Source organism: Saccostrea echinata, unplaced genomic scaffold (genome assembly GCF_033153115.1).
Source record: "Saccostrea echinata isolate AGI-Se365-2 ecotype Australia unplaced genomic scaffold, CSIRO_AGI_Sech_v1 ptg000033l, whole genome shotgun sequence".
Lineage (NCBI taxonomy): Eukaryota > Metazoa > Mollusca > Bivalvia > Ostreida > Ostreidae > Saccostrea > Saccostrea echinata.
The window spans coordinates 23,362,966-23,375,738 of NW_026889782.1; the positions used below are offsets into that span (position 1 = coordinate 23,362,966).

General features: G+C 36.4%; 1 long non-coding RNA gene across 1 annotated transcript in view; it reads right to left on the reverse strand.

Moving 5' to 3' along the window:
* LOC133199056 (uncharacterized) overlaps positions 1 to 12,773 on the reverse strand; it is a 536,473-nt gene that overhangs the window by 252,867 nt on the left and 270,833 nt on the right. The gene's annotated exons all lie outside the window — the stretch shown is intronic.

Below are 12,773 nucleotides of genomic sequence, written 5' to 3' on the forward strand. Positions count from 1 at the left end.
GAATTTTTATTTTAATTCTCAGAACAAGATGACAAGACTGGTATGAAAATCCTTCAAGGCCAAGGAGAAGTAGAGGTGAGGCATGTCTCATGTTCCTTGATATGCATTTGTATTTTTCTTTTTTGTTTCTGTACGTTTTATGTTCATCCTGGAACATTTAATCTTTCTGCTAATGTTACATCTGTATTAATAGTATTTAACAATTTCAATATATAATTTTAAAAGTTTTGAGCTTTGTTAACAATAAGTGTTGAATGTTTAAGTGTGATATTGTTAATAAAAGCTTGTACTGACTCCTGTTTTATATATTTTTTTGTACTTGAAAGATTTCTAGTTTTCTGATTCAGAATTATTTTTCAAATATACTTAAGATTTATATTACTGTTTTGATGATTCAACTGTGCATAAAGAATTATTCTTCAATTTGATGTGCGTAGAAAGAAATTCTAGCTTTAACCATGCATATGTTTTTTTAAAATTAGAATTTTAGCTTCAGAACCTATTCACAAATGATCAAGTGTATACCACTAACAAGCATTATTGAAATACTATGTAAAAATTTTGAAATAGTTTTTAAATTTGTAATACAGATTTCCATTGACTATCCATCTGAAAAAGAGCCAGTTCCTGTCAACAACACTCTCCAGAACGTCTTCAAGAGAATAAAGAGGAACAAAATAATATCAATAATTGATGCTCTGGCTAATTCCTACCCTGAGGAATTTGTACATGAAGCCTCAAAATTGTTAGTAAGAGAAGCAAAGCGGTATTGCCAGAGACACAGTGGTTCTATTTTGGAGAAATACAATCTTTTGAAGAAGTCCTGCTTTTCTTGGGATTCTTTACACAAGGACCTTGAGAGCAAATCTACTGAAATGGATGTCATCACAAGTCTCTGACAAGCCAGTTTTTGCATGGGAAAAGCAATATATACAATTGCTACATTCCATTGCCATGGTGCTTCATGCAAGAAACCCAAGAAAGTTCAGCACTGCAGTACCTTTGTGGATTTCCTTTGAAACATGGAGGTAGTACACAAAGGGTTAGTATTCTCTGTATCCTTTTACTAATTACATACTGCACCATTCCTGTTATCAGTATGTTTCAAATTTCAAATATTGCAATGATTTCATAATTAATTTCAGGACATTAATAAACATCTGTGCAGATTAGGAGTGTGTCCCCATTGTCAATTCAGAATAATTTAGTCTCCTCACATCATATTCTTGATTGCGATATACTCAGTAATGCATTTGAAATAAGACTGGGTGAATCAAACCACCACTTGCCGCTGGAGGGCTGTAAGTTTATACCTACACTCGGCACTCAGTGCCACTGAGCAGTGAGGGATCTCGGTTTATACGGTCTCATCCGAAGGAACGGTCTCCACGTCCCGCTGTGGACTCGAACCCGCAACCTAAGGATCAGCTCCTTATTTCGCGACTCTAGAGCACACAAGTAGCAAAGTATCGGCTTGTTGGTGACAACTGGGACAATAACATATTGCCATCATATAGGTGAACATTTAATATACTATTCTAAAATTTAGCAGAATTTTGTGTTGTTAAAATAGCTTTCTTATTACCGTCTTCCTTGGAAGACGGTATACAGAGTTGAAGTATTTTACAGTCTTCGGACTATGCATTTCCTCTCTTTTGTGATTGGTAGAAAATGAGAAAATTTTCCATTATTTCATTGGTTGAAATGCTGTTCAAGGCAAGGGAGATAATTTTCTGATGCTCTAGTTTTCGTACGACTTAACAATTTTTCAAGATTTTCAATCGTAAAAAAATATAACAAAACGAACGGTGGAAATTGGCAGTAATTAACATGCTAGTTTTTGTTATAGGAATTACCAAAAATTCATTGTTAACACAATTGATCTTTATTGCATGCAAGCTTTACAGAATGTATTTATTCTTTTCCACTTTGTTTTGCACAGTCTTTCTAATCTCGGCAGCACTCGGCAACACCTCGACTGATTCGTACATGTACCTCATCTATCAAGAATTATACAGCCTGATAGGTTTAGGTCAGTTTACTGTTTAATGTTGTTGCTTTTTTGAAAAAGCTCTACTTGTTTGAGGAGGCTACTTGTAGTTTCCTTTCATTGAATGATTAAATTCCAAGAGAACAAGTGGACAGCGTACCCAGTCCCTTCATCTATTTAACGTGATGGCTGTTTTGGATAGGGCATAATTGTTGAAGAGAAGGCACATCCTGTAAATGGAATCATCACCGTCTCTTCTGTCTTCCCTTGCTTGGAGGAACAAAAGATTTTGGAAAAGGAGCTTAATTTCCTGGTAGGCTCAATACTTATTAAGTATATACCTTCCCCGGAATTTGAATTGAAGGATATATATCCTAACCATCTTCAGTGTGAGTTAAATAATTATGCTGAGCTGAAAACAAAACAGGTGTTGAATTTTCAATTTTATTCTGTTCAACAGAAAAAAAGTAAGTTGTGTATAAGTCACCTACCGACCCATCCTTAAAGAGTCAGATAAATTCAAGTCAATAACAATTGTCAAACAGATTTAGTTAGATGCAGTGACAACCTTGTAACCATTATTTTCCTTCATATTTAGTATTTACTGGGGTTATATGACTGTGATGAAAAAAAAAGCAGATGCTATTCAACTTGTACAGACTCTTCAAAAGAAGTATGCTCCTATGAAAAAAGATGGTTCGTTAGTAGAACCAATATTTGTTGGTGGCGAGGTGTGGTATCACATTTTGTAAAAGACTGAAATATGAAGATAAAAAACGTCTTGTTAACCACGAAGCAGTTCTGGGAATAAACACCTATTAGTCATAAGCGATTAATGTACTAAATAGGTCGACGCCTACCCCATTAAAGACATGAAAGCCACCATAGTAGCTAAGTTTTAGTAGGAAGATTTGTATCTCAATTTGGAGTACCCAATAATATTCACCGTGATCAAGAAACTAGTTTTTAGTCTCTAGTATTTAAAAATATGTGCAACTTATTAGGTATTAGCCAAAATAGAACATACCCTTATTATCCACAATCAGATGGAATGACGTACAATTAAAAAAAAGGTCTCTAAAGACCAGAAAAATTAGGATAAACATATTCCTCTTTTGATGCTGGCCTACAAAAAATCTGTCCATGACTATTGGTGTTTCCCTAAGTCTGTTGATGTTAGGGAGAAAAATTAGACTGCCTATAGACTTAGTTTTAGGTTGACCATGTGATTCTAAAATTAGGAAAATGACATGTCAAAGTATGCATAGCAAATCCAAGAACTAATGGAGAAGATATATTCCTTAAAAAGAGAAAAGCTAGCAATTTCTGCCAATAGCGTGAAAAATTATCATGATAGGAATACGACCCTGAGTACCTACCAAAGGGGAAATGCTGTGTGGTATTATTGTCCACAAAGAACAGGTCTTAGTAGAAAAACTACGACCAAAGTGGCAAAATCCCTTAGTAGTCACAGAGAAATTGTACAGAATACAACAAAAGTCTGGAATCACATCCAAAGTAGTCCATTATAATAAATTAGCTCAGTCTGTTTCATATTTGGATATTTTACTTGAAAAAGACGTTAATGGTAATCCAAAAACCAAGCTTTATGATAAACGTGAGGACTTTTAACTTTTCAATCGTCAGCTTCCCTAATTATGCAGCAATATGCCTTCATCACCTGCATACGTGGTTTACATCTCTCAGTTGATTCGATACGCAAGAGCATGCTCTACGTATGTACAATTTCTAAAACGAGGTAAATTATTGACAAAAAAGGTGATGAAACAAGAATATCAGCAGTCTCGTTTAAAGTATTCATTTCTTAAGTTCTTTGGTCGATACAATGACCTTGTGTTATAATTTATCATTAAGTCAAATACTGACTGACGTTTTTCATACTAATTGTTAGGCCATTATTTACACACTGAATTGTCGACGGATTTTCCCGTTATTTCCCGATCATGACAAGGAGCACACGGCGGGTGTGACCGGTCGGCAGGGGATGCTCACTCCTTCATGGCACCTGATCCCACCTCTGATGTTTTGGAGGTCCGTGTTTGCTCTGCTCCTACTTTGTATTGTTTAATGGACTTTTGAGCTTGAATACTGTGCCTTAATTCCATATATTTCATGTGGATCACAGTTAACATTATAAATTATAAGTAGTTTTGACATTAAATACATATCTGCTGCAGAGTTGAAATAAAAAACCTTAGTGTGAAATTTAATTTATTAATTAATTTTAATTATAAGCAGATTATACAGAATTTCATAATCCGGATGCGCATCCCCTATGGGTTCTGTGAGAGGTAGATTGTTTCAAGAATAGTTGTAGTTTATTGAAATAGATTTCAGTAGAGGTACATTAGCCTCGGATGCATCCCATCGGATCCTATGGCCTCAAATTATTTACTGAAATATGATAAGTTAAATTGGCAGAGTTCATATATTGGGATGGGCCCCCAAGAACTTTTGCATGGTCATGTCCTTTTTAATGAAATATGGTAGGATTTAGTTTTTCTTATAAATCTACCGGTAGTCGCTTTCATGAAGCATTTTATATACTTGTTGTAAAGTTTTAGTTATATTTCAAATGTTGAGTCGAGTCGTGAATAGAAATTAGAACATGTACCGTATATACTCGCCTTGTCCGAAGTATCTGACATTTTCCAGGCTTTTTTCACGATTTTGATATTTTACGTGCCAGGAAAACGTCAGAACCGGTGCCATTACGAAACTGGAAATTCGCCGCCTCCAACTGGAGGCGGCATTCTCGGGTTGATTTTCGATACTTGCGAATCGAATTAAATGCGGAATTCACAACTTATTAATAATACAATGCCTTTAGTACTCACCAACATCGTTTTTATGGTTTGGTTATGAAATATACAGTCTGGTGAAAACATTTTATCAGACCGTCGAGTTTTCTTTTCGTTTCGTGCATTTTAAAATCTTGCGAGACCTGTATCGAAATGTGGAGTGATATTTTCTTTTCATCGATATTGGCGAGTACTAGAAACATTGTGCTACTGATAAATTGTAAGTTCGGCATTAAATTCAGTTTGCAAGTATCGAAAATCAGCTCCGGTTGGAGACGGTGAAATTTCCAGTTTTCGTAATGGCGCCGGTTCTGACGTTTTCCTGGCACGTAAAATATCAAAATCGTGAAAAAAGCCTGGTAAACGTCAGATACTTCGGACTAATACTCGCCTATAAGTCGTTTTTTTTGGGAGTTGTATTTTGGACCAAAACTCTTTGTCCGACTTATAGGCAAGTTATAAAAAGACAGCTATTTTAGAGAGTCAATCCCTCTAATAAAAACTTAAAAAATACAACCGACTGATATGCGGACCGACTTATAGGCGAGTATATACGGTATTCATACTTGAAAATCCTCCTCAGATACAGTTCTAACATCTAAATTCATAAATAACAAGAGGTCCAAGGGCCTTAACGGTCACCTGAGTACAATACAACAATTTAGAGGATCCATAGAGTATTAAAATGAAATGAAAGGTGAAGCTATGTTGCCCAAAAGCAAGAAAAATAGGGTGATCAGGATCAACAAAATAATTAGTCTACTATTCATTAACAGTTCATAAATTAGGTTCTAATCTGTTCTAGGGCTGTGCGGTGCACCGAAAATTTCGGTGCACCGCGGTTCATACTGTTCGATTCGGTGCACCGATCCAGAATTCGGTTCGGTTCGGTTCAAAATTTACATAACACGTATAAACAAAAATGGCCGCCAATTGGAGATCAGAAGTGTTTGTTTTCATTAGTTTTTTTTCCCACAAACACCCTTTACTTTTACAATAGAGGTTAGTTTAAATTGGTATGGGATAGTAAATAGCCCGACGGGCTAGTGAAAAAGTAGCAGGTATTTTCCAAGTTTTGCTTTTAAATCCCCAACCATTGCAAAAAATCAAAGAAGTGTGGTTATCTTGTTCATATCTGTTCTATCTAATTCTTTTAGCACTTCTACATTATTTATTTATTTCTAAAAACCATGAAAACGATCGTCTTTTTTCTACTAATCCGAATTTAATCCGAAATATATTGTTTCTGAAAATTTGAATTAAAAAAAAATCACCTAGCTTTCACTTCGTTTTGGAAGAGGAAGTCCAATGAACAGGAAAAAAATGAATGTATACCACCATGTTAAAAGGTATCTTTAGCATGATTGTTCTATTAAATTCAGCCTTAACCAGTTTCTCTGATTATTTATTTATCATTGACTCAGAAGAAAAATACAAAATGAGAAAATAAGCAGAAGAAATACGAAAAGAAGAGTAATTCATTATGAAATGGAATAAAATAATACAACAAAAGGTTTCAAATTTTATTATTTTTCTGGGCTAGTAGAAATTTTACTTTAGCTAGTAAAAATGTCAAATCCAATAGCCTCACTTGTTAGTGTCTCAGAAATTTTTTGTGAAGACTGGACTAGAGGATTTTAATCAGTTTTTAAAGCAGAGGTTATCATTTTTCATTTATGATGAGAAATATTTAGACTGTTTAAGGAACCGAATCGAAAAAAACCGAACCGATAATTCTGAACCGAAACCGAACCGAATCGATTGAACCCTGAATCGTTCCAGCCCTAATCTGTTACCCATTTATCACTATCACCATACAGTATATTAACAAACTGTCTGCTTTTGTACTATTTTAATTCCTTGTTGTAATCTCTTACATTGGCCTCTCTTGGTCTTTGATGAACATTTAATAAGACAAGTTATTTTTGTCTCATTTTTATTTATCTATTACTTACAAGTCCACATGATCATTAAAACTATGAAAATACTTTTTGTATTATACAATAAAAATTCTTGCATAATTCTCTTATTCTATTAATTTTTCAAGTACATTATATACAGTGATTAATTATCAAAAGTAAACGGCAAAGGGGAATAACTCCTCTCTGTAGAATGCAAATTAATTGAGCCCTGGCTAGGACCAGAACACTTGATCAAATGGTCCAGATGTTCAAAAATCTAGTAAAAATACCCTTTCTTATTACAACTTTTACACTTTTTGCCTCTGATATGCCCAAGTGCAGAGAAGATTTGTCAAGAAATAATGCATTTTCACTACAGATTCACTATATTATCAATAGAGCCCCCCCCCCCCCTTCACCACCGAGAAACACCAGAGCCTCTCACCCTGGGACCAGAAGTTTCAAGTTTGCTCATCATAAGTAATCACTTTGTTTAACTGCTTAACATTAAGGAGCAGACAGGATTATTTAATAGAATTAATGCATTTTCACTACATTATCAACAGCCCCACCCTTATACCAGCACATCTGACCCAGGGGTCATGCAATTCACTACTCTGGAAGAAGCACTCTTGCTCATCATAACTACATAACTGTATACTTAGCTTCTTTGCTTTTTAGCCAGAAGCAGAAAAGAATATTTTCAAAGAAATTTTGATTTTTCACTACATAATCAATAGAGCCCCCCCCCCCCACCTTTTGACCAGATCCCTTGACCCTGGGGCCATGAAATTCACAATTTTAGAAGAGGCATCCTTGCGTATCATAACAATGTACTTAGTTTGTTTAAATAGTACCCAGGGGCAGAGAAGAAGATTTTCAAAGAAATAATTTACCTTCACTGTAGGAGCTATATAGCCCACCCAAGCACCAGAACCCCTGTACCTGGGGCCATGAATTTCACAATTTTGGAAGAGTTGTCCTTGCGTATCATAACAATGTACTTAGTTTGTTGAAATAATACACAGAAGCAGAGAAGAAGATTTTTAAAGCATTAATCGTTTTCACTATATAATAAATAGAGCCCCGCTCTAACATCAGAACCCCTGACCCAGGGGCCATGAAATTCACAATTTTGGTAGATTCACTCTTGCTTATCATAACTATGTGTTTAATTTGTTTAAATAATATCCAGGAGTAGAGAAGAAGATTTTGTAACACAATGAGCGTACAAATTATACTTTTAATTGATATATTAAGTTTGTACATTGAGTTTATTAATATTTTAAATATTGTGTTTTGGATTATAAATGATACTATCAGTGTGTATAGAGATGGACAATAACCTCTTAATTATGAACTTGTTTACAAACTCTGGGAGATTGGATACAATAAGTGAGCGTCTTCATTTGACGGACAATTAGTTTTTACGATGTGTTGTTCTCTAACATTGACAATTCCAATCAGACTTTGTGCAAAGCTGCAACCATCTAATTAACTGAAGAATGTGCAAGATACACAATGTTAATGTAAACAGAGGACATTGCCGTATCCTATAAGGAGATGAGAGACAGAGCTTCAGTGAGGGGCGGACTATATTAATTTAGTGACGATGTATCTTACTGATTTTTATTACCAAATACGTGATCCCTATGATGCAGCTTCTTGTACAAAAGATGTGCGCACTGAGTATCAATAGCTTTTTAACATCTTAGCTCTAAGACTGACTACATGAGCTTTTTACCATCTTAGCTCCTAGACAGAATATGTGAACTTCACCACCTTAGCTCCGAGACCGGCAGCCATTGAACTTTTCTTATGTACCATTGTTTTTGCCTTTGCTGTGACTTTATAATAAAACTATAAACTTACAAAAGTCTTCTTAATCCAAACACATTGAATAATTGTGTTATAATTTTCAAAGAAATAATGCACTTTCACTATATGATCTATATAGCCCCGTCCTAGCACCAGAACCCCTAATCCTGGAGCTATGAATTTTCACAATTTTGGTAGAGTCACTCATGCTCATCATAACTATGTATTAAATTTGTTTAAATAATACCCAAGAGCAGAGAAGAAGATGTAAACCTATAGGGTTTGAGACAATTATTTTAATCAGAAAATAAACATATCAATTAAAATTGTAGAGTACATCGACCTATAATCCAATCGGGATATGAAAGTGTAAGACTTTTGCGTAATAATAATCAAACCTGGTGATGGGATTAAGGACAATGTAAGCTACTAGGATGTTTATCTATCTTGGGACGACGATTCAGGAACAGTAACGGAACATTGCTAAAAATTATCTTAACATTATATTAACTTTTGCACAATACTAGGACGTTGGACTGAAGCTTATTAAAGTTTATGTTTCAATTACAATTTATTTTATAAAATTCCAGGTTTTTGTACAAATTTATTGAATAACTTGTTTACTTGAATTTGATTTGTCTATTTCATAGGTAAATGAGTATCATGTATTGTACATTATAAAATACGATCTACGGCGCTCTTCGGGAGAGCCACTATACGATCAGCTTTACGACTCACAACTTTCAGTTAATAAACTCTTTGCAAACATTCTGGTTTCATTGGCTTACAAAGATTTTTAAAGAAATAATGCACTTTCACTATATGATCTCTATACCCCCCCCCCCCCCCCCCCAGCACCAGAACCCCTGACCCTGGGGCTATGAATTTCACAATTTTGGTAGAGTCACTCTTGCTTATCATAACTATGTATTTAATTTGTTTCAATAATACCAAGGAGTAGAGAAGAAGATTTGATTTTCAAAGAAATAATGCACTTTCACTAAACGATCTATATAGCCCCACCCTAGCACCAGAACCCCTGACCCTGGGGCCATGAATTTCACAATTTTGGTAGAGTCACCCTTGCTTATCATAACTATTTATTCAATTTGTTTCAATAATACCCAGGAGTAGAGAAGAAGATTTTCAAAGAAATAATGCACTTACACTATATGATCTATATAGCCCCGCCCTAGCACCAGAACCCCTGACCCTGGGGTCATGAATTCACAATTTTGGTAGAGGGCTCAATGCTTATTACAATCATGTCAACAGTTTGACTGCTTGATGTCCAGGAGTAAAGAAGATTTTTAAAGATTGCATTAATTTTGATGGTTTTAGCCCCACCCCTCAGGCCCCAGGGGGGCAGGGACCATGAAATTCACAAATTTTGTTCCCCTTCACATTTAGATGCCATATGCAAAAATTGGCTGAAATTGGTTCAGCGGTTTCAGAGAAGAAGCTGAAAATGTTCAAATGTTAACACACGACGCACGACGACGGACGAAAACAGATAGCAATAGGTCACCTGAGTGACTCAGGTGACCTAATAAACTCTAATAGAAATTTTTAAAACTTTATTATTTATTTATGTCATGCAAGTTTGTCTCACAAAGGTTACAGATATTTTGAAGTATTGTTCATGCACTATTCTCCTTTCATTTATTCATTTTCGGAAAGTCAAGAGTAGATGAACAAACCATGTTCAAATGTGGAGTATGTAGATCTCGGGTTTTTGATAGAAAGTTTTTAGTTCGGCAGCACTTTTTGAACAGCACTCGGGTTGTGCATTTATGTGCTCAGGATGTCAAATGATTTTCCCTCGGCAGGACAACCACTCTAGTTGTAACGGAAAGTTTAGTAGCACAAGATTAATGGAGGTGATATCGAGGGGATGATGAACTCTCAGGGCAGGCAGCAGAGGAGGCGCTTAAGGCCTACAAGCGCAGTATGGATGCTAACATAGCATATGTTAAGGGCTGTGATAGAAATTTGAAGAGGGGTTCCTTTGTATCTCTTCCCAGAGCTACGTGTTCTGGGCTAGAGCTGATTTATATCCTTCGGGACGCACCTCTCCCTCTCCTAGGAAGCGTAGAAGGAGTCCCTCCCTAGAGGTCAGGCGGCGCAGCAGGTTTTCAAGCTCCAGTAGCAGCAGTGGAGGTACAAGTCCGAAGCAGGATCCGTCGGCTGAGGATGTGCCCTCTGTATCTATCCCAGCGCAGCCTCTACTGTTAAGAAGTTCGACTCAGTGCCGGGCTCGACTCTGTTACTAGATGTGGCCAAAGTAAATTTATCATTATGATTTTTATTGTATTGTTAAAGTAAGCAGAATATGCTTGAATTGATTAATAAATGAGAGAGCTAAATATGTTTTCAATTCTATAATATTCATTTTAATATAACTATCATTATCAGTAATTAGATAAGTAATTTTATAAGTTAAATATACCGTCACGGCGATAGTTTTGTCGGTAGAGCGCTAACTTCGTAATCGGAAAGTTGCTGATTCAAACTGGCCGCGATTGAAGTTAAGTTGATAAAAATAGTAACTGTTCCTTCGATAAGCTCTCGGCCTTTTAAAGTAAAATTTGTGCGCCTTTCAGATGAGACCATTAAAATCGAGGTCCCATGTCACGGCAAGCGTTGGCACAATAAAGATCTCTCAATTGGACTTTCTTAATTGGCAATGCCCAAAGTGAGACGAAACCTACGTTTATAAGGTCATATACAAAAAACCTGTGACTTTAACTTCTAAATACAGGGCGCTTTGCGAAGGAACAGTCACTTCCTATATTTACGTCTTAGATTTGACGCGGCGAAAGCGAATCCAACTCGATCTCCAAACCACGAAGCAAACACTCAACCTCTTATGCAATCGTGACCGGTTCAACCGTCCTTTGAAGAAGTTTTGATGATGTGCATGCTACACAGATGTATCAATGGTCAAAGAGATGATATATGCCAGACCTCTGAGCTTCTATGAAAGAAAATAGCTTATATTAGGACACATTGATGGATTTTGTATTGTTTTATTTCCCCCACGAGATTTTATATAGAGAGGTCACCGCATTCCCATGAATGGCCTCAAATCTAAACCCTTATACCACGCTCAGGGCCATTGAACAATGAGCGATCTTTATCGTACCAACCTTTGCTGTGACACGGGGCCTTTTCAACCAAAAGACTCGCAACTTTTAATTGAGCGCCTGGCAGAGGAACACGCAACCATTTCTTTATCGACTTAAGTCAGTAGGAGCTGGGGTTTGCATCCAGTATCTTCCTATCACGGAGCGACCGCTCTACAGACTGAGTAACGGGACAGCTGATGTGACAAAGTGTTTAAGGACCACTTTATTGAAGCCAAATGGGAGGGACTTCACTACAGAATATATTCAGATAGTAGTTGAGGAAATTAAGTTAAACCGAAATATTTATTTGCGAAACATTCTCAACTCTCAAAATGCGCAACAAAGAGGTCCAACTTATTTTCTTCAGCTACGACTGTGCAGCTGTTTGATGTGAGAATAAACAGAACCTTTATATCTAGTTTTTTTTTGACAAAATTCAAACGATAGATGTCAATTTTGTAAATAAATGGGTGGCTTATTTATGAGAGAAAGAGATTGAGAGCGGGTATATCATTATATTTTTGTAAGATATCATTCAGTTAAAATTATAATTTAGCATTATGTTTAATATCATGCTGCATATTAAGTAGTGATCATATTTCTTGCTATTAATCAGCTGCAATTTTTCTTAAGTCGGGGGGGGGGGGGATGGGGGGGGGGAGTAATGAACAATCGTTACGCAAAGAATGACTGACACAAAGCCGATGTAAAAGAATTCAATAGGTTTGTAAAGTATGTATTACGTATATATGCATTCATGTGCAATCAGAAAAGAATTTAAAATAGCTCAGTCGGTAGAGCGCTCGCTTCGTGATCGGGAGGTTGTGAGTTCGAATCTCGGCCGCGACTGACCTAAGTCGATAAAAAATGGGTAGCAACTGTTCCTTCGCCATGCGCTCGGCACTTTGAAGTGAAAGTTGCGGGTCCTTGGGATGAGACCTTAAAAACCGAGGCCCCGTGTCACGGCAGGCGTTGGTACGATAAAGATCCCTCACTGCTCAATGGCCCCGAGTGCCGAGTAAAGGTCAAAATTTGAAGCCCTTCACCGATATATGGTGACGTCTCTATATGAGTGAAAAATTCTCGAATGGGACGTAAAACAACATACAATCAA